At 46.4% G+C, this 22,412-nt stretch overlaps 1 protein-coding gene and 2 pseudogenes across 12 annotated transcripts in view; 2 read left to right on the forward strand and 1 right to left on the reverse strand.

The window, feature by feature from the left end:
• The window catches only part of PLCE1 (phospholipase C epsilon 1), a 624,299-nt gene that overhangs the window by 115,554 nt on the left and 486,333 nt on the right, over window positions 1-22,412 (forward strand). The window lies entirely within an intron of this gene.
• Window positions 2,823-2,940, reverse strand: LOC134895417 (5S ribosomal RNA; annotated as a pseudogene).
• On the forward strand, window positions 5,463-5,580 carry LOC134894445 (5S ribosomal RNA; annotated as a pseudogene).

Raw genomic sequence — 22,412 nt, forward strand, 5'->3', positions numbered from 1 at the left:
ACTGACCAGTATATAGTAGTACAGTATAGTAGTCCAATGCTGTTCTCGCTGCCCAGTGTCCGTTCTATTATCCTGAACAGTGCTCATTATCTGTGCTCAGTATCAGTGCTGCATTGTAGTGACTAAAAGTCCTGTGTCTTGTGCTGCATCTTGCTGCTGTAGGGTGCTGTGGTAGTGTCCTGTCACTGTGCAGAGGTCATCATCATTCCAGTCACAGTGGTATCTATCTAGTGGTATCTAATTCCAGACATTACTGCCGTCTAATTCCAGATATATTACTGGCATATAATTCCATACATTAAAAAATGGAGAACAAAAATGTGGAGGGTAAAATAGGGAAAGATCAAGATCCACTTCCACCTAGTGCTGAAGCTGCTGTCACTAGTCATGGCAGAGACGATAAAATGCCATCAATGTCGTCTGCCAAGGCCGATGCCCAATGTCATAGTAGAGAGCATGTAAAATCCAAAAAACAAAAGTTCAGTAAAATGACCCAAAAATCTAAATTAAAAGCGTCTGAGGCGAAGCATAAACTTTCCAATATGCCATTTACGACACGCAGTGGCAAGGAACGGCTGAGGCACTGGACTATGTTCATGGCTAGTGGTTCAGCTTCACATGAGGATGGAAGCACTCATCCTCCCGCTAGAAAAATTAAAAGAGTTAACTGTGTGTTCTTCTAAATCACAAATCCCCAAGGAGAGTCCAATTGTGTCGGTTGCGATGCCTGACCTTCCCAACACTTGACGGGAAGAAGTGGCTCCTTCCACCATTTGCACGCCCCCTGCAAGTGCTGGATGGAGCACCCACAGTCCAGTTCCTGATAGTCAAATTGAAGATGTCACTGTTGAAGTACACCAGGATGAGGATATGGGTGTTGCTGGCACTGAGGAGGAAATTGACAAGGAGGATTCTGATGGTGAGGTGGTTTGTTTAAGTCAGGCACCCGGGGAGACACCTGTTGTCTGTGGGATGAATAAGGCCATTGACATGCTTGGTCAAAATACAAAAAAATCACCTCTTCGGTGTGGAATTATTTCAACAGAAATACGGACAACTGGTGTCAAGCTGTGTGTTGATTTGTCAAGCTTTAATAAGTAGGGGTAAGGACGTTAACCACCTAGGAACATCCTCCCTTATACGTCACCTGGAGCGCATTCATCAGAAGTCATTGACAAGTTCAAAAACTTTGGGTGACAGCGGAAGCAGTCCACTGACAACTAAATCCCTTCTTCCTTTTGTACCCAAGCTCCTGCAAACCACCCCACCAACTCCCTCAGTGTCAATTTTCTCCTTAGACCGGAACGCCAATAGTCCTGCAGGCCATGTCACTGGCAAGTCTGACGAGTCCTCTCCTAAGTGGGATTCCTCCGATGGATCTTTGAGTGTAACGCCTACTGCTGCTGGCGCTGCTGTTGTTGCTGCTGGGAGTCGATCGTCATCCCAGAGGGGAAGTCGGAAGACCACTTGTACTACTTCCAGTAAGCAATTGACTGTCCAATAGTCCTTTGCGAGGAAGATGAAATATCACAGCAGTCATCCTGTTGCAAAGCGGATAACTCAGGCCTTGACAACTATGTTGGTGTTAGACGTGCATCCGGTATCCGCCGTTAGTTCACAGGGACTTAGAGAATTGCTTGAGGTAGTGTGTCCCCGGTACCAAATACCATCTAGGTTCCACTTTTCTAGGCAGGCGATACCGAGAATGTACACAGACGTCAGAAAAAGAGTCACCAGTGTCCTAAAAAATTCAGTCGTACCCACTGTCCACTTAACCACGGACATGTGGACAAGTGGAGCAGGGCAGACTAAGGACTATATGACTGTGACAGCCCACTGGGTAGATGTATTGCCTCCCGCAGCAACAACAGCAGCGGCGGCACCAGTAGCAGCATCTCGCAAACGCCAACTCGTTCCTAGGCAGGCTACGCTTTGTATCACCGCTTTCCATAAGAGGCACACAGCTGACAACCTCTTACGGAAACTGAGGAACATCATCGCAGAATTGCTTACCCCAATTGGACTCTCCTGGGGATTTGTGACATCGGACAACGCCACCAATATTGTGCGTGCATTACATGTGGGCAAATTCCAGCACGTCCCATGTTTTGCACATACATTGAATTTGGTGGCGCAGAATTTTTTTTAAAAACGACGGGCGTGCAAGAGATGCTGTCGGTGGCCCGAAGAATTGTGGGCCACTTTCGGCATTCAGCCACTGCGTGCCGAAGACTGGAGCACCAGCAAACACTCCTGAACATGCCCTGCCATCAGCTGAAGCAAGAGGTGGTAACGAGGTGGAATTCAACCCTCTATATGCTTCAGAGGATGGAGGAGCAGCAAAAGGCCATTCAAGCCTATACATCTACATTGAAGATAAGAGAAAAGACAAAAAACCTTTTTTGGGAGCACTCTTGATTATTGAATAGGTGTGATGTAGATAGAGATATAAGTAATTAAAACTTAACCTTTAATTGATCCTTTTATAAAAGAAATTTTTATATATATATATATATATATATATATATATAATATATGAAAAATATATATATGAGAATTGGCAATCAAATGATGCTGTTAATAAAAGGATCTTGTTGACCTTTTTAGCAAATGTAGTACAAGATCATTATGTAGGTGAAAATATGTAGGTATACCTTGGATAACTACATCAGTTATGGTAAGGGACAAAAAAGTGCAAGCAAATGATGATCAAGTCTGGAGATGGTGTCTGACTGTGAAAAAATGATTGGAAAGAGAGAGAGAAAAAAGGAGAGAAAGAAAGAAATGAAGAAAGGATAGGGATGATAATCTCCTTGGGAAATGGCCCACTGCACCTGGTATTCTCAGGAGGTTGCCCTTCCTAGTACTGACCAGGCCATGCCTGCTTCGCTTCCGAGATCGGACAAGATCGGGCGTATTCAGGGTAGTATGGCCGTGGGCCGTTTGTTGAAGGAGAAGAAATTACCACTTCTGCTGTCTGTACTTTACATAAATCAAAACTGTTGATAGTTCGAAATTGTATTTCCAGATGAGAGAGTGTGTAAAGAATAGAAATTTGAATTTGAAGCGAGCGTTTGGAGAGAGACAGGAATGTGGATACTAAATATGATTTTTGGTGATAATTAAGGGATCCTGTTACCTGTCTTCTCACTATATGTATAGACTGGTAGTACTCAAATAGATACGGCTCACCAGGAGCTGAATGCTTACTTAATATTAACAATAAAGTGACAGTGCAGAAATAGATGAATGAAAAAAATGTATAATTAAATAATACATAAAGATTGTGCCCAAGACTTAAAAGATAAATAATTAATAATTAATAAACAATTAATGAAAGTACCGAGATGACAGTCCTTGTAGGAGCCAAGCTGACGGAGCTATAATAGTTTGAGACAATGCCCGTTGAATTTGCATTGATTAATTAATAAATATACAATTAATTGATTACTCTGAGAAAAAATGAAAAATAAAATAAAAAAGGGGAGAATGGAGAAACCCAATTAGAGCAATGCAGAGTTGAGATGAATCAGCTGATTAGTGCATAATGAGTTCATTGGATAAAAAAATTTTTGAGGTAAGTTCATAGCAAACAAACAAAAAAACAACAAAAAAACACATTGAGCTCAAGGCTGGCTCCAAAAATAACTGAAATCTTAATGATATGTAGAGGTAAAAGTTTGACTTTGATTAATTTGATTTGTTTGACAGAGTAGGTTCATGAATTAAGAGAGACACACTTTTGAGCTCAAGGCTGGCTCCAAAGCATTACTATGGTCCCTATAGTAATAGATAAATGGATATCTGGTAGTTATCCTTAGTATATGCGGAGAATTCTTAAATAATAATGAGATTATGCCTTGTGGCAAAAGTGTACTGCAAGTACTGATAGCCCCAATGCTGTATTGATGTAAATTACATTTGCAGGTGCATGCAGTGCCACTTAGGACTAAGGCGAGGGGGAGAGGAGTATGCAGGTCCTTAGGCATGTAATGTTCAATTGCCCTGGTGGTCTAGTGTACTTTACCCCCACCACTAGGTTAGTGGTGTCTATTTAGGCATCCCCTGGAGTTCTCCGCTGTGAGTAATGAAAGCCGCGGCCGCCCGCTTCCGGATCGGGCGGTAGCGCGGTGACGTCACTGAATGACGTGTTTCCCCGACGTACGTTTCACCTTACGAGGCTTGGTCACGAGAGCATCTCGTGACCAAGCCTCGTAAGGTGAAACGTACGTCGGGGAAACACGTCATTCAGTGACGTCATCGCGCTACCGCCCGATCCGGAAGCGGGCGGCCGCGGCTTTCATTACTCACAGCGGAGAACTCCAGGGGATGCCTAAATAGACACCACTAACCTAGTGGTGGGGGTAAAGTACACTAGACCACCAGGGCAATTGAACATTACATGCCTAAGGACCTGCATACTCCTCTCCCCCTCGCCTTAGTCCTAAGTGGCACTGCATGCACCTGCAAATGTAATTTACATCAATACAGCATTGGGGCTATCAGTACTTGCAGTACACTTTTGCCACAAGGCATAATCTCATTATTATTTAAGAATTCTCCGCATATACTAAGGATAACTACCAGATATCCATTTATCTATTACTATAGGGACCATAGTAATGCTTTGGAGCCAGCCTTGAGCTCAAAAGTGTGTCTCTCTTAATTCATGAACCTACTCTGTCAAACAAATCAAATTAATCAAAGTCAAACTTTTACCTCTACATATCATTAAGATTTCAGTTATTTTTGGAGCCAGCCTTGAGCTCAATGTGTTTTTTTGTTGTTTTTTTGTTTGTTTGCTATGAACTTACCTCAAAATTTTTTTTATCCAATGAACTCATTATGCACTAATCAGCTGATTCATCTCAACTCTGCATTGCTCTAATTGGGTTTCTCCATTCTCCCCCTTTTTTTATTTTATTTTTCATTTTTTCTCAGAGTAATCAATTAATTGTATATTTATTAATTAATCAATGCAAATTCAACGGGCATTGTCTCAAACTATTATAGCTCCGTCAGCTTGGCTCCTACAAGGACTGTCATCTCGGTACTTTAATTAATTGTTTATTAATTATTAATTATTTATCTTTTAAGTCTTGGGCACAATCTTTATGTATTATTTAATTATACATTTTTTTCATTTTTTTCATTCATCTATTTCTGCACTGTCACTTTATTGTTAATATTAAGTAAGCATTCAGCTCCTGGTGAGCCGTATCTATTTGAGTACTACCAGTCTATACATATAGTGAGAAGACAGGTAACAGGATCCCTTAATTATCACCAAAAATCATATTTAGTATCCACATTCCTGTCTCTCTCCAAACGCTCGCTTCAAATTCAAATTTCTATTCTTTACACACTCTCTCATCTGGAAATACAATTTCGAACTATCAACAGTTTTGATTTATGTAAAGTACAGACAGCAGAAGTGGTGATTTCTTCTCCTTCAACAAACGGCCCACGGCCATACTACCCTGAATACGCCCGATCTTGTCCGATCTCGGAAGCTAAGCAGGCATGGCCTGGTCAGTACTAGGAAGGGCAACCTCCTGAGAATACCAGGTGCAGTGGGCCATTTCCCAAGGAGATTATCATCCCTATCCTTTCTTCATTTCTTTCTTTCTCTCCTTTTTTCTCTCTCTCTTTCTTTCCAATCATTTTTTCACAGTCAGACACCATCTCCAGACTTGATCATCATTTGCTTGCACTTTTTCGTCCCTTACCATAACTGATGTAGTTATCCAAGGTATACCTACATATTTTCACCTACATAATGATCTTGTACTACATTTGCTAAAAAGGTCAACAAGATCCTTTTTTCTCTATCGTCCTAGTGGATGCTGGGGTTCCTGAAAGGACCATGGGGAATAGCGGCTCCGCAGGAGACAGGGCACAAAAAGTAAAGCTTTTCCAGATCAGGTGGTGTGCACTGGCTCCTCCCCCTATGACCCTCCTCCAGACTCCAGTTAGATTTTTGTGCCCGGCCGAGAAGGGTGCAATCTAGGTGGCTCTCCTAAAGAGCTGCTTAGAAAAAGTTTAGCTTAGGTTTTTTATTTTACAGTGAGTCCTGCTGGCAACAGGATCACTGCAACGAGGGAGTGAGGGGAGAAGAAGTGAACTCTCCTGCGTGCAGGATGGATTGGCTTCTTGGCTACTGGACATCAGCTCCAGAGGGACGATCACAGGTACAGCCTGGATGGTCACCGGAGCCGCGCCGCCGGCCCCCTTGCAGATGCTTAAGTCAGAAGAGGTCCAGAATCGGCGGCTGAAGACTCCTGCAGTCTTCTAAAGGTAGCGCACAGCACTGCAGCTGTGCGCCATTTTCCTCTCAGCACACTTCACACGCAGTCACTGAGGGTGCAGGGCGCTGGGGGGGGGCGCCCTGGGAGGCAAATGTAACCTATATAAAGGCTAAAAATACCTCACATATAGCCCCCAGAGGCTATATGGAGATATTTAACCCCTGCCTGGATTCACTAAATAGCGGGAGACGAGCCCGCCAAAAAAGGGGCGGGGCCTATCTCCTCAGCACACGGCGCCATGTCCTCTCACAGCTCCGCTGGTCAGGACGGCTCCCAGGTCTCTCCCCTGCACTGCACTACAGAAACAGGGTAAAACAGAGAGGGGGGGCAAATTTATGGCGATATTTTGATATATATAAAGCAGCTATAAGGGAGCACTTATTATAAGGCTATCCCTGTTATATATAGCGCTTTTGGTGTGTGCTGGCAAACTCTCCCTCTGTCTCCCCAAAGGGCTAGTGGGTCCTGTCTTCGTTAGGAGCATTCCCTGTGTGTCTGCTGTGTGTCGGTACGTGTGTGTCGACATGTATGAGGACGATATTGATGTGGAGGCGGAGCAATTGCCAAATATGAGGATGTCACCCCCTAGGGAGTCGACACCAGAATGGATGCCTTTATTTATGGAACTACGGGATAGTGTCAACACGCTAAAGCAGTCGTTTGACGACATGAGACGGCCGGACAATCAATTAGTGCCTGTCCAGGCGACTCAAACACCGTCAGGGGCTGTGAAACGCCCTTTGCCTCAGTCGGTCGACACAGACCCAGACACAGGCACTGACTCCAGTGGTGACGGTGACGAATCAACCGTATTTTCCAGTAGGGCCACACGTTATATGATTTTGGCAATGAAGGAGGCGTTACATTTAGCTGATACTACAGGTACCACTAAACAGGGTATTATGTGGGGTGTGAAAAAAACTACCTATAGTTTTTCCTGAATCAGAAGAATTAATTGACGTGTGTAATGAAGCGTGGGTTGCCCCTGATAAAAAGCTGATAATTTCAAAGAAATTATTGGCATTATACCCTTTCCCGCCAGAGGTTAGGGAGCGCTGGGAAACACCTCCTAGGGTGGACAAGGCGCTAACACGCTTATCTAAACAAGTGGCGTTACCCTCTCCTGAGACGGCCGCACTTAAAGATCCATCAGATAGGAGGATGGAAAATATCCAAAAAAGTATATACACACATGCAGGTGTTATACTACGACCAGCTATAGCGACTGCCTGGATGTGCAGTGCTGGGGTAGTTTGGTCAGAGTCCCTGATTGAAAATATTGATACCCTGGACAGGGACAATATTTTACTGTCGTTAGAACAAATAAAGGATGCATTTCTTTATATGCGTGATGCACAGAGGGATATCTGCACACTGGCATCACGGGTAAGTGCTATGTCCATTTCGGCCAGAAGAGCTTTATGGACGCGACAGTGGACAGGCGATGCGGATTCAAAACGGCATATGGAAGTTTTGCCGTATAAAGGGGAGGAGTTATTTGGAGTCGGTCTATCAGATTTGGTGGCCACGGCTACAGCCGGGAAATCCACCTTTCTACCTCAAGTCACTCCCCAACAGAAAACACCGACTTTTCAACCGCAGCCCTTTCGTTCCTTTAAAAATAAGAGAGCAAAGGGCTATTCATCTCTGCCACGAGGCAGAGGTCGAGGGAAGAGACAGCAACAGGCAGCTCCTTCCCAGGAACAGAAGCCCTCCCCGGCTTCTACAAAAGCCTCAGCATGACGCTGGGGCTTCTCAAGCGGACTCGGGGACGGTGGGCGGTCGTCTCAAAAATTACAGCGCGCAGTGGGCTCACTCGCAGGTAGATCCCTGGATCCTGCAGATAATATCTCAGGGGTACAGGTTGGAATTAGAGACAGATCCACCTCGCCGTTTCCTGAAGTCTGCTTTACCAACGTCCCCCTCCGAAAGGGAGACGGTTTTGGAAGCCATTCACAAGCTGTACTCTCAGCAGGTGATAGTCAAGGTACCTCTTCTACAACAAGGGAAGGGGTATTATTCCACTCTATTTGTGGTACCGAAGCCGGATGGCTCGGTAAGGCCTATTCTAAATCTGAAGTCCTTGAACCTGTACATAAAGAAGTTCAAGTTCAAGATGGAGTCACTCAGAGCAGTGATAGCGAACCTGGAAGAAGGGGACTTTATGGTATCCTTGGACATCAAGGATGCGTATCTCCACGTTCCAATTTACCCCTCACACCAGGGGTACCTCAGGTTCGTTGTACAAAACTGTCACTATCAGTTTCAGACGCTGCCGTTCGGATTGTCCACGGCACCTCGGGTCTTTACAAAGGTAATGGCCGAGATGATGATTCTTCTTCGAAGAAAAGGCATATTAATTATCCCATACTTGGACGATCTCCTAATAAGGGCAAGGTCCAGAGAACAGCTAGAAATGGGATTAGCACTGTCTCAAGAAGTGCTAAAACAGCACGGGTGGATTCTGAATATTCCAAAATCCCAGTTAATGCCGACAACTCGTCTGCTGTTCCTAGGGATAATTCTGGACACGGTTCAGAAAAAGGTTTTTCTCCCGGAGGAAAAAGCCAAGGAGTTATCCGAGCTTGTCAGGAACCTCCTAAAACCAGGAAAGGTGTCTGTACATCAATGCACAAGAGTCCTGGGAAAAATGGTGGCTTCTTACGAAGCAATTCCATTCGGCAGATTCCACGCAAGAATTTTCCAAAGGGATCTGTTGGACAAATGGTCAGGGTCGCATCTTCAGATGCACCTGCGGATAACCCTGTCTCCAAGGACAAGGGTGTCTCTTCTGTGGTGGTTGCAGAGTGCTCATCTATTGGAGGGCCGCAGATTCGGCATACAGGATTGGATCCTGGTGACCACGGACGCCAGCCTGAGAGGCTGGGGAGCAGTCACACAAGGAAGAAACTTCCAGGGAGTATGGACGAGCCTGGAAACGTCTCTTCACATAAACATTCTGGAACTAAGAGCAATATACAATGCTCTAAGCCAGGCAGAACCTCTGCTTCAGGGAAAACCGGTGTTGATCCAGTCGGACAACATCACGGCAGTCGCCCATGTGAACAGACAGGGCGGCACAAGAAGCAGGAGTGCAATGGCAGAAGCTGCAAGGATTCTTCGCTGGGCAGAGAATCATGTGATAGCACTGTCAGCAGTGTTCATCCCGGGAGTGGACAACTGGGAAGCAGACTTCCTCAGCAGACACGATCTTCACCCGGGAGAGTGGGGACTTCATCCAGAAGTCTTCCACATGCTGGTAACCCGTTGGGAAAGACCAATGGTGGACATGATGGCGTCTCGCCTCAACAAAAAACTGGACAGGTATTGCGCCAGGTCAAGAGATCCGCAGGCAATAGCTGTGGACGCGCTGGTAACGCCTTGGGTGTACCAGTCGGTGTATGTGTTTCCTCCTCTGCCTCTCATACCAAAAGTATTGAGAATTATACGGCAAAGAGGCGTAAGAACGATACTAGTGGTTCCGGATTGGCCAAGAAGGACTTAGTACCCGGAACTTCAAGAGATGATCACGGAAGATCCGTGGCCTCTACCTCTAAGGAGGGACTTGCTTCAGCAGGGTCCCTGTCTGTTTCAAGACTTACCGCGGCTGCGTTTGACGGCATGGCGGTTGAACGCCGGATCCTAAAGGAAAAAGGCATGCCGGAAGAAGTCATTCCTACTTTGATTAAAGCAAGGAAGGAAGTAACCGTGCAACATTATCACCGAATTTGGCGAAAATATGTTGCGTGGTGCGAAGATCGGAGTGCTCCGACGGAGGAATTTCAACTGGGTCGATTCCTACATTTCCTGCAATCAGGATTGTCTATGGGTCTCAAATTGGGATCTATTAAGGTTCAAATTTCGGCCCTGTCGATTTTCTTTCAAAAAGAATTGGCTTCAGTCCCTGAAGTCCAGACCTTTGTTAAGGGAGTGCTACATATACAGCCTCCTGTGGTGCCTCCAGTGGCACCGTGGGATCTCAATGTGGTTTTGGACTTTCTAAAATCTCATTGGTTTGAACCACTAAAAAAGGTGGATTTGAAATATCTCACATGGAAAGTGACCATGCTTCTAGCCCTGGCTTCGGCCAGGAGAGTGTCAGAACTGGCAGCTTTATCTTACAAAAGCCCATATCTGATTTTCCATTCGGACAGGGCAGAACTGCGGACTCGTCCGCATTTTCTCCCTAAGGTGGTGTCAGCATTTCATCTGAACCAGCCTATTGTAGTGCCTGCGGCTACAAGTGACTTGGAGGACTCCAAGTTACTGGACGTTGTCAGAGCATTAAAAATATATATTGCAAGGACAGCTGGAGTCAGAAAATCTGACTCGTTGTTTATATTGTATGCACCCAACAAGATGGGTGCTCCTGCGTCTAAGCAGACGATTGCTCGTTGGATCTGTAGCACAATCCAACTTGCACATTCTGTGGCAGGCCTGCCACAGCCTAAATCTGTAAAGGCCCACTCCACAAGGAAGGTGGGCTCATCTTGGGCGGCTGCCCGAGGGGTCTCGGCATTACAACTTTGCCGAGCAGCTACGTGGTCAGGGGAGAACACGTTTGTAAAATTTTACAAATTTGATACTCTGGCTAAGGAGGACCTGGAGTTCTCTCATTCGGTGCTGCAGAGTCATCCGCACTCTCCCGCCCGTTTGGGAGCTTTGGTATAATCCCCATGGTCCTTTCAGGAACCCCAGCATCCACTAGGACGATAGAGAAAATAAGATTTTACTTACCGATAAATCTATTTCTCGGAGTCCGTAGTGGATGCTGGGCGCCCATCCCAAGTGCGGATTATCTGCAATAATTGTACATAGTTATTGTTAACTAATTCGGGTTATTGTTGAAGGAAGCCATCTTTCAGAGGCTCCGCTGTTATCATACTGTTAACTGGGTTTAGATCACAAGTTGTACGGTGTGATTGGTGTGGCTGGTATGAGTCTTACCCGGGATTCAAAATCCTCCCTTATTGTGTACGCTCGTCCGGGCACAGTACCTAACTGGAGTCTGGAGGAGGGTCATAGGGGGAGGAGCCAGTGCACACCACCTGATCTGGAAAAGCTTTACTTTTTGTGCCCTGTCTCCTGCGGAGCCGCTATTCCCCATGGTCCTTTCAGGAACCCCAGCATCCACTACGGACTCCGAGAAATAGATTTATCGGTAAGTAAAATCTTATTATTAACAGCATCATTTGATTGCCAATTCTCATATACATATTTTTCATATATTATATATATATATAAAAAAAATTCTTTTATAAAAGGATCAATTAAAGGTTAAGTTTTAATTACTTATATCTCTATCTACATCACACCTATTCAATAATCAAGAGTGCTCCCAAAAAAGGTTTTTTGTCTTTTCTCTTATCTTCAATGTAGTTCATCTACAAATTTCTTGGGAGCACCACCAATCAAAAAGCAGTTCTGAACTTGTGTTGTAAACTGCTCACATATTGGTTATCATATCATTCTAATATTTACACATCTATGTGGTACTGGTGCGGATTCACACTCATCATAGTAAGCCTATACATCTGCCTACGATATAGTCAATGGAGGGGGAATGCAGTGGAGAATGATTTCAACGTTGTGCAAGGTTCTGCAACCCTTTGAACTTGCCACACGTGAAGTCAGTTCAGACAATGCCAGCCTGAGTCAGGTCATTCCCCTCATCAGGCTTTTGCAGAAGCAACTGGAGAGATTGAAGGAGGAGCTAAAACGGAGCGATTCCGCTAGGCATGTGGGACTTGTGGATGGAGTCCTTCATTCGCTTAACCAGGATTCACGGGTGGTCAATCTGTTGAAATCAGAGCACTACATTTTGGCCACCGTGCTCGATCCTAGGTTTAAAGCCTACATTGTATCTCTCTTTCCGGCAGACACAAGTCTGCAGATGTTCAAAGACCTGCTGGTGAGACAATTGTCAAGTCAAGCGGAACGTGTCCCGCCAACAGCTCCTCCTTCATTTTCTACCGCCACTGGAGCTGCCAGGAAAAGGATAACATTTCCAAAACCACCCACTAGCAGTGATGCAGGGCAGTCAGGAGCGATAGCTGACATCTGGTCTGGACTGAAGGACCTGCCAACAATTACTGACATGTCGTCTACTGTCAATGCATATGATTCTGTCACCATTGAAAGAACGGTGGAGGATTATTTTATTATTATTATTACATTTTATTTATAAGGCGCCACATGTGTTTTGCAGCGCCGTACAAAGGACAGTACAGGGAGACAAAACATAGCATTACAGTAAATAAATAACAGAAATAGAGTACAGGTAACAGAGCACCACACTTTCTCAAGACATAATACAGCGAAGATGTAAGTATTGAGGGAGTGATCATCGTACTACTAGAGGCTGGTGGCCATAGATGGTGATGAGCCTTTACTAGTAGAGTAAAGATGGTCGTTGAGTAGGGGAGAGCTGTGAGTGAAATGTGTCGAGACGAGGGCTTAGATAACAAGAGGAAAGAGGGCCCTGCTCTGAAGAGCTAACAATCTAATGGGGGAGGGGTGACAGACAGATGACAAGAGGTGCAGGCAAGCGGGAGTTAGCCTTATGGCAGTACGCAAGCAAAGCTGAGATGTTTATGGCATGAGGCAGGGAGGTTGAGGCGCGGCCTCAGGACTGGGTTCTGCATCGGGAGGGTATGCTTTGATGAATAGGTGGGTTTTTAGTGCCCGTTTGAAGCTTTGCAAGGTCGGGGAGAGTCTAATGGAGCGGGGGAGTGCGTTCCACTGAAGGGGTGCAGCACGGGCGTATTATATGAGTGATAGCATCACTGTTGGCTTGTCAGACAGTCCATACGTATTCTGGCAGGAAAAAGAGGCAATTTGGAGGCCCTTGCAAAAATTGTCCCCCCTCCAGTGTGTACTCCGGAAGAGTGTTTAGTGCAGCCAGTAACCTTGTCAGCGATCGGCGTAGGAGGTTACTTCCAGAAAATGTGGAGAAGATGATGTTCATCAAAATGAATTATAATCAATTCCTCCGTGGAGGCATTTACCAGCAATTGCCTCCAGAAAGTACACAGGGACCTGTGATGGTGGATTCCAGTGGGGACAAATTAATACTCTGTGAGGAGGGGGATGTACACAGGGGTGAGGAATCGGACGATGAGGAGGAGGTGGACATCTTGCCTCTGTAGAGCCAGTTTGTGCAAGGAGAGATTGATTGCTTCTTTTTTGGTGGGGGCCCAAACCAAACAGTCATTTTCAGCCACAGTCGTGTGGCAGACCCTGTCGCTGAAATGCACGTCCTGTTTATACAACATAAGGGTGGGTGGGAGGGCCCAAGAACAATTCCATCTTGCACCCCTTTTTATTTTTTATTTTTTATTTTTTTTATCTGTGCCTCGTGCTGTTTGGGGCCAATTTTTTTAAGTTCCATCCTGTCTGACACTGCAGTGCCACTCCTAGATGGGCCAGGTGTTTGTGCCGCCCACTTGGGTCACTTAGCTTAGTCATCCAGCGACCTCAGTGCAAATTTTAGGACTAAAAATAATATTGTGAGGTGTGAGGTGTTCAGAATAGACTGGAAATGAGTGGAAATTATGGTTATTGAGGTTAATAATACTATAGGATCAAAATTACCCCCAAATTCTATGATTTAAGCTGTTTTTGAGAGGTTTTTTGAAAAAAAACACCCGAATCCTAAACACACCCGGATCCAACAAAAATTCTTAAGGGAGATTTTGCCAAAACGCGTCCGAATCCAAAACACGACCGCGGAACCGAATCCAGAACCAAAACACAAAACCTGAAAAATGTCCGGTGCACATCTCTAGTTGTAATGCCGTCCGAGTTCAGCAGCCGTGTGGGAATCTTTGTTCAGCTCTTTGATTCCCACCAGCTGCAGCACTCTCCAGTCCTCATCTTTTCTTCTTCTTTCGCTGGCCCGTATTGGCCACCGGCGATGTCTTCTCGCCTCTTCAGTGGTGGCTAGAGCTCTTCTGGAGATGTCTGCTCCCAATCACAGCGCTGTCCCTGGCTGGTATGGCTGCCGACTCCGGAATGCATGTGAGATCTTGTGATGGTAGCGAGATCACGCGGATGCCCAGAGCCAGCCTGGCAGGAAGACACAGCGCACCAGCACTAAGCTGATGCGCAGTGGGCTCAGGTGGGGATTGCTGGAGGGGGAGTTTTCACTCACTTGCTCCGGCAAACAAGATGTTAATACAATTTGTCGATGTGGCTTCCTGCCTTTCCTCAACGTACCGCTATAATAGATCTTCCCAAATATTTTTGCCAATATAATGTAGTATGTCTTGTGCAGTAGTCCCCCTGTTATAGTGGTTTTCCGAAAGTTACTTCTAAGTCATGTGCCCTTTGCGTGGGTGAGATTCTGTAGTTTGTGGAAAGTGGTTAACTATGAGATTTTTAATGAAAGATTCCCACATGATTTGCTGCGGCTTCCTGAGTGGGTGAGGTAGGTTGGGCTAGGGCAGTCCATTATCTCCCATGTAATACCCTCTGTTATGACAGATTTTCCATGACGTTTCCCATCTGTAGTGATATTATAATGTGTCATTTTCTGTTAGCTTTTTATTTTCTCCTAAACTTTGTCGGCTCTTCTGGTTAGTCAGGCTATAAATGGACATTTGGTGAATTGATCCAGCGTTTCTTTCTCTTTTAGGGGGTCATTCTGACCCAATCGCACGCTGCAGTTTATCGGGTCAGTGCTACACATGCGCCAGCGCATGTCTGACGGCTGAAGGCCGTCGTTGCCTAGCGATCGCTGGGCGGGAAGGGGCTGGACGGCGGCGTTAAGGGGGCGTGGTCTGGCTAACGACGGCAGCGTTTAGGGGGCGTGGTCTGGCCAACACAGGCATGGCCGGATCGTTGAGGTGGCGGGCCACGGCAGCTGCGTGATGTCACATGCAGCCACTGCGACCCGGGCAGCGAAGAGGTTCTCGCGGCCAGCCGCAGGAGCTGCGCTGGCCGGGAGGTACTCCTGAAATGCAAAAGCATCACCACTAGCCCTGTTTTAGGCCTTCCCCCCGCATGTCTGAGTGCCAGAATGTAGCTGTGCTAAATTTAGCACAGCTAGGATCAACTTGGAGTGACCGCCTTAATTCTGTCTTGACAGTTAGCAAAAACGCTCAACATGGCTATTTCCGTGTTTAACTTCTTTCCAGGTGAATTTCAAGGTTCATTTTTCTGTTTGTAATTGTTGTTAGAAAATGTGCTACAGTCTGTATTTCTACACTGATTTTTGTATACTGCAATTCTAGTACTTTTGTTTTGTGACATGCAGACTTCAATTAAGAGGTGAAAATAGATTTTCTCTGACGTCCTAGTGGATGCTGGGAACTCCGTAAGGACCATGGGGAATAGCGGCTCCGCAGGAGACTGGGCACAAAAGTAAAGCTTTAGGACTACCTGGTGTGCACTGGCTCCTCCCCCTATGACCCTCCTCCAAGCCTCCGTTAGATTTTTGTGCCCGGCCGAGAAGGGTGCACACTAGGGGCTCTCCTGAGCTTCTTAGTGAAAGTTTAGTTTTAGGTTTTTTATTTTCAGTGAGACCTGCTGGCCGGAAAAATCGGCGGCAGAAGACATCAGTCTTCAACAAGGTAGCGCACAGCACTGCAGCTGTGCGCCATTGTTACTCAGGCACACTTCACACGTCGGTCACTGAGGGTGCAGGGCGCTAGGGGGGGGCGCCCTGAGCTGCAATGTAAACACCTTGGCTGGCAAAAATACACCACATATAACCCCCAGGGCTATATGGATGTATTTTAACCCCTGCCAGAACTCACCAAAAAGCGGGAGAAAAGGCCGCCGAGAAGGGGGCGGAGCCTATCTCCTCAGCACACGGGCGCCATTTTCCATCACAGCTCCGCTGGAAGGACGTCTCCCTGACTCTCCCCTGCAGTCCTGCACTACAGAAAAGGGTAAAAAAGAGAGGGGGGCACTAATTTGGCGCAGTTCTAATAATAACAGCAGCTATAAAAGGAAAAGCACGTTTTATAGTGGTATTCCTGTCTATATATAGCGCTCTGGTGTGTGCTGGCATACTCTCCCTCTGTCTCCCCAAAGGGCTAGTGGGGTCCTGTCCTCTATCAGAGCATTCCCTGTGTGTGTGCGGTGTGTCGGTACGATTGTGTCGACATGTTTGAGGAGGAAAATGAGATGGAGGCGGAGCAATTGCCTATTATAGAGTTGTCACCCCCTAGGGAGTCGACACCTGAGTGGCTGAGCTTATGGAAGGAATTGCGTGACAGTGTCAGTTCTTTACGAAAGACAGTTGACGACATGAGACAGCCGGCTACTCAGCTTGTGCCTGTCCAGGGGTCTCAAACGCCATCAGGGGCTTTAAAACGCCCGTTACCTCAAATGGCAGACACAGACACGGATACTGACTCCAGTGTCGATGATGAGGAGACAAACGTGACTTCCAGTAGGGCCACACGTTAGATGATTGAAGCAATGAAAAATGTATTGCATATCTCTGATAATACAAGTACCACTAAAAAGGGTATTATGTTTGGTGAGAAAAAACTGCCTGTAGTTTTTCCTGTATCCGAGGAATTAAATGAAGTGTGTGATGAGGCGTGGGTTTCCCCCGATAAAAAACTGATAATTCCTAAAAGGTTATTGGCATCATACCCTTTCCCGCCAGAGGATAGGGCACGTTGGGAAACACCCCCTAGGGTGGATAAAGCGCTCACACGCTTGTCTAAACAGGTAGCACTACCCTCTCCTGATAGCCCTAAAGGAACCTGCCGATAGAAAGCAGGAGAATATCCTAAAATGTATATACACTCACACGGGTGTTATACTGCGACCAGCAATCGCCTCAGCCTGGATGTGCAGTGCGGGCGTGGCGTGGTCGGATTCCCTGACTGAAAATATTGATACCCTAGATAGGGACAGTATATTACTGACTATAGAGCATTTGAAAGATGCATTTTTATATATGCGTGATGCACAGAGGGATATTTGCCGACTGGCATCAAGAGTTAGCGCGCTGTCCATTTCTGCAAGAAGAGGTTTATGGACGCGGCAGTGGTCAGGTGATGCGGATTCTAAAAGGCACATGGAAGTATTGCCTTATAAGGGGGAGGAGTTATTTGGGGTAGGTCTATCAGACCTGGTAGCCACGGCAACTGCTGGAAAATCCACATTTTTACCCCAGGTAGCTTCTCAACCTAAGAAGACGCCGTATTATCAGGCGCAGTCCTTTCGGCCCCATAAGGGCAAGCGGGCAAAAGGCGCCTCATTTCTGCCCCGTGGCAGAGGGAGAGGAAAAAGGCTGCAGCAAACAGCCAGTTCCCAGGAACAAAAGCCCTCTCCCGCCTCCGCAAAGTCCTCAGCATGACGCTGGGGCTTTACAAGCGGACTCAGGCACGGTGGGGGCCCGTCTCAAGAAGTTCAGTGCGCAGTGGGCCCACTCGCAAGTGGACCCCTGGATCCTTCAGGTGGTATCTCAGGGGTACAAATTGGAATTCGGGACGTCTCCCCCTCGCCGTTTCCTAAAGTCTGCTTTACCGACGTCTCCCTCAGACAGGGAGGCAGTATTGCAAGCCATTCACAAGCTGTATTCCCAGCAGGTGATAATCAAGGTACCCCTCCTGCAACAGGGAAAGGGGTACTATTCCACACTATTTGTGGTACCGAAGCCGGACGGCTCGGTGAGACCAATTTTAAATCTAAAATCCTTGAACACTTACATACAAAGGTTCAAATTCAAGATGGAATCACTCAGAGCAGTGATTGCAAACCTGGAAGAAGGGGACTATATGGTCTCTCTGGACATCAAAGATGCTTACCTACATGTCCCAATTTACCCTTCTCACCAAGGGTACCTCAGGTTTGTGGTACAGAACTGTCACTATCAGTTTCAGACGCTGCCGTTTGGGTTGTCCACGGCACCCCGGGTCTTTACCAAGGTAATGGCCGAAATGATGATACTCCTTCGAAAGAAGGGAGTTTTAGTTATCCCTTACTTGGACGATCTCCTGATAAGGGCAAGATCCAGGGAACAGTTTGAAGTCGGGGTAGCACTATCTCAGATAGTGCTGCGGCAGCACGGTTGGATTCTCAATATTCCAAAATCGCAGCTGATCCCGACGACACGCCTTCTATTCCTAGGGATGATCCTGGACACAGTCCAGAAAACGGTGTTTCTCCCGGAGGAGAAAGCCAGGGAGTTATCCGAGCTAGTCAGAAATCTCCTAAAACCAGGCCAAGTCTCAGTGCATAAATGCACAAGGGTCCTGGGAAAGATGGTAGCTTCTTACGAAGCAATCCCATTCGGCAGATTCCACGCAAGAACCTTCCAGTGGGATTTGCTAGACAAATGGTCCGGGTCGCATCTTCAGATGCATCAGCGGATAATCTTGTCACCAAGGACAAGGGTGTCTCTCCTGTGGTGGTTGCAGAGTGCTCATCTTCTAGAGGGCCGCAGATTCGGCATTCAGGACTGGGTCCTGGTGACCACGGATGCCAGCCTGAGAGGCTGGGGAGCAGTCACACAGGGAAGAAATTTCCAGGGCTTGTGGTCAAGCCTGGAGACATCACTTCACATAAATATCCTGGAGCTAAGGGCCATCTACAATGCTCTAAGCCTAGCAAGACCTCTGCTTCAAGGTCAGCCGGTGCTGATCCAGTCAGACAACATCACGGCAGTCGCCCACTTAAACAGACAGGGCGGCACAAGAAGCAGGAGGGCAATGGCAGAAGCTGCAAGGATTCTTCGCTGGGCGGAAAATCATGTGATAGCACTGTCAGCAGTGTTCATTCCGGGAGTGGACAACTGGGAAGCAGACTTCCTCAGCAGACACGACCTCCACCCGGGAGAGTGGGGACTTCACCCAGAAGTCTTCCACATGATTGTGAACCGTTGGGAAAAACCAAAGGTGGGCATGATGGCGTCCCGCCTCAACAAAAAACTAGACAGGTATTGCGCCTGTTCAAGGGACCCTCAGGCAATAGCTGTGGACGCTCTGGTAACACCGTGGGTGTACCAGTCAGTGTATGTGTTCCCTCCTCTGCCTCTCATACCCAAGGTACTGAGAATCATAAGAAGGAGAGGAGTAAGGACTATACTCGTGGCTCCGGATTGGCCAAGAAGGACTTGGTACCCGGAACTTCAAGAGATGCTCACAGAGGACCCGTGGCCTCTACCTCTAAGAAGGGATCTGCTCCAGCAGGGACCCTGTCTGTTCCAAGACTTACCGCGGCTGCGTTTGACGGCATGGCGGTTGAACGCCGGATCCTGAAGGAAAAAGGCATTCCGGATGAAGTCATCCCTACCCTGATCAAAGCCAGGAAGGATGTAACCGCACAACATTATCACCGTATTTGGCGTAAATATGTTGCGTGGTGCGAGGCCAGGAAGGCCCCTACAGAGGAATTTCAACTGGGTCGTTTCCTGCATTTCCTGCAAACAGGACTGTCTATGGGCCTAAAATTAGGGTCCATTAAGGTTCAAATTTCAGCCCTGTCGATTTTCTTCCAGAAAGAACTGGCTTCAGTTCCTGAAGTTCAGACGTTTGTCAAGGGGGTACTGCATATACAGCCTCCTTTTGTGCCTCCAGTGGCACCTTGGGATCTCAATGTAGTTTTGGGGTTCCTCAAATCACATTGGTTTGAACCACTCACCACTGTGGACTTAAAATATCTCACATGGAAAGTGGTAATGCTGTTGGCCCTGGCTTCAGCCAGGCGTGTCTCAGAATTAGCGGCTTTATCCTATAAAAGCCCTTACCTAATTTTTCATACGGACAGGGCAGAATTGAGGACTCGTCCTCAATTTCTCCCTAAGGTGGTTTCAGCGTTTCACCTGAACCAGCCTATTGTGGTACCTGCGGCTACTAGGGACTTGGAGGACTCCAAGTTGCTGGACGTAGTCAGGGCCCTGAAAATATATGTTTCCAGGACGGCTGGAGTCAGGAAATCTGACTCGCTGTTTATCCTATAGAAAATTGGGTTAAGGATGCCGCACAGGAGTAAATGATGTTAAATAAATAAGTAATTTGTGTAAGTTTCCAAGAAAACCGACCAACCGGAAAAACTTCCGGAATTTATCACCATCTACCATTAAACAGAAAAAGTTGTAGGTAGGAAAAAAGGGGTGATTGTTGATGGTGCTCCCATGGGTCTATTACATTGGTAATAAAGAGAAGAGAGAAAAAGAAAAAGAGACCCTTGTTGGGAGCACTCACTCTTGGAAACAATGGTGGATTAGATAATGCATGATGAGGTAGGTATTTAAAACGTAACCTTTAATTATTTATAGGTAAAATAAGAAGTACACCTAAAATTGTTGTAGATGTGCAGGATATAGGTAAAAATTATACTTATAGCCGCCTGGCGCCTGTGTCCTGCTTGCTGAGTGCCGCTATCAGTGCCTCTATCAGCTCGGGTATAACAAGGGTTCATTTATGCCCTATCACACGTGAAAAATCCATTGTTGATCTATGTTGCACAGCACACACAAAAAAAGCAACATGCAGGCGGCTCCATTTGGCAAAACCGATCTTGGAAGCAATACGGTGTTGGGCCTGGTCAGTACTTAGGTGGTTGACCACTAAGGAATACCTGGTGTTGTAGGTTTTTCTTGACGGCAATACTCTGATTATTGCACTAACCTAAAAATCAATACCTGGTGGGCACATTCCTTGATTTTGCCATACTTCATGCCGCATTTTTTGCCTTACATATATGTTTTCACCTATATATTCACAGCTGTAATTCGCAACCAATGTTTCATTTTTGTTTAATCATATTTTTAAACAACAATTTTAGGTGTACTTCTTATTTTACCTATAAATAATTAAAGGTTACGTTTTAAATACCTACCTCATCATGCATTATCTAATCCACCATTGTTTCCAAGAGTGAGTGCTCCCAACAAGGGTCTCTTTTTCTTTTTCTCTCTTCTCTTTATTATCGCTGTTTATCCTGTATGCACCCAACAAGCTGGGTGCTCCTGCTTCTAAGCAGACTATTGCTCGTTGGATTTGTAGTACAATTCAGCTTGCACATTCTGTGGCAGGCCTGCCACAGCCAAAATCTGTAAAAGCCCATTCCACAAGGAAGGTGGGCTCATCTTGGGCGGCTGCCCGAGGGGTCTCGGCGTTACAACTTTGCCGAGCAGCTACTTGGTCAGGGGCAAACACGTTTGCTAAATTCTACAAATTTGATACCCTGGCTGAGGAGGACCTGGAGTTCTCTCATTCGGTGCTGCAGAGTCATCCGCACTCTCCCGCCCGTTTGGGAGCTTTGGTATAATCCCCATGGTCCTTACGGAGTTCCCAGCATCCACTAGGACGTCAGAGAAAATAAGAATTTACTTACCGATAATTCTATTTCTCGTAGTCCGTAGTGGATGCTGGGCGCCCATCCCAAGTGCGGATTGTCTGCAATACTTGTACATAGTTATTGTTACAAAAATCGGGTTATTATTGTTGTGAGCCATCTTTCCAGAGGCTCCTCTGTTATCATGCTGTTAACTGGGTTCAGATCACAGGTTATACGGTGTGGCTGGTATGAGTCTTACCCGGGATTCAAAATCCTTCCTTATTGTGTACGCTCGTCCGGGCACAGTATCCTAACTGAGGCTTGGAGGAGGGTCATAGGGGGAGGAGCCAGTGCACACCAGGTAGTCCTAAAGCTTTACTTTTGTGCCCAGTCTCCTGCGGAGCCGCTATTCCCCATGGTCCTTACGGAGTTCCCAGCATCCACTACGGACTACGAGAAATAGAATTATCGGTAAGTAAATTCTTATTTTCCCTATTCAGCAATTTAAGTGACAGAAACTGTGTGTGTATCCTGTAGCCACTCAGCTCCTGGCTCTTTGCTGCCTGGAGATAGCTTGATAGGTTTGCACACTTTTTGTTTCACAGACTTTCCTGCCTTACTCTAATGTGCTGTATGTGATAGCTGGTTATAGTGGGGCTCAGTACTATAATGTGCTATTACCTAAAAACATTCTATTTAGGCAGGGAAGGCCATATAAATGTAGGTTTGCTAACTCGTCAGGTAGTTTCCATGCAGCATGACGCTGATAATTGACTTGACAGACCATAGTATTGTATATTAACACATGGTTTACGGGTTGGGAAATTCGATTGCCGGTGATTTGTTTTCCTGGTCAAA

The sequence above is a fragment of the Pseudophryne corroboree genome, chromosome 3 (assembly GCF_028390025.1).
Source record: "Pseudophryne corroboree isolate aPseCor3 chromosome 3, aPseCor3.hap2, whole genome shotgun sequence".
Lineage (NCBI taxonomy): Eukaryota > Metazoa > Chordata > Amphibia > Anura > Myobatrachidae > Pseudophryne > Pseudophryne corroboree.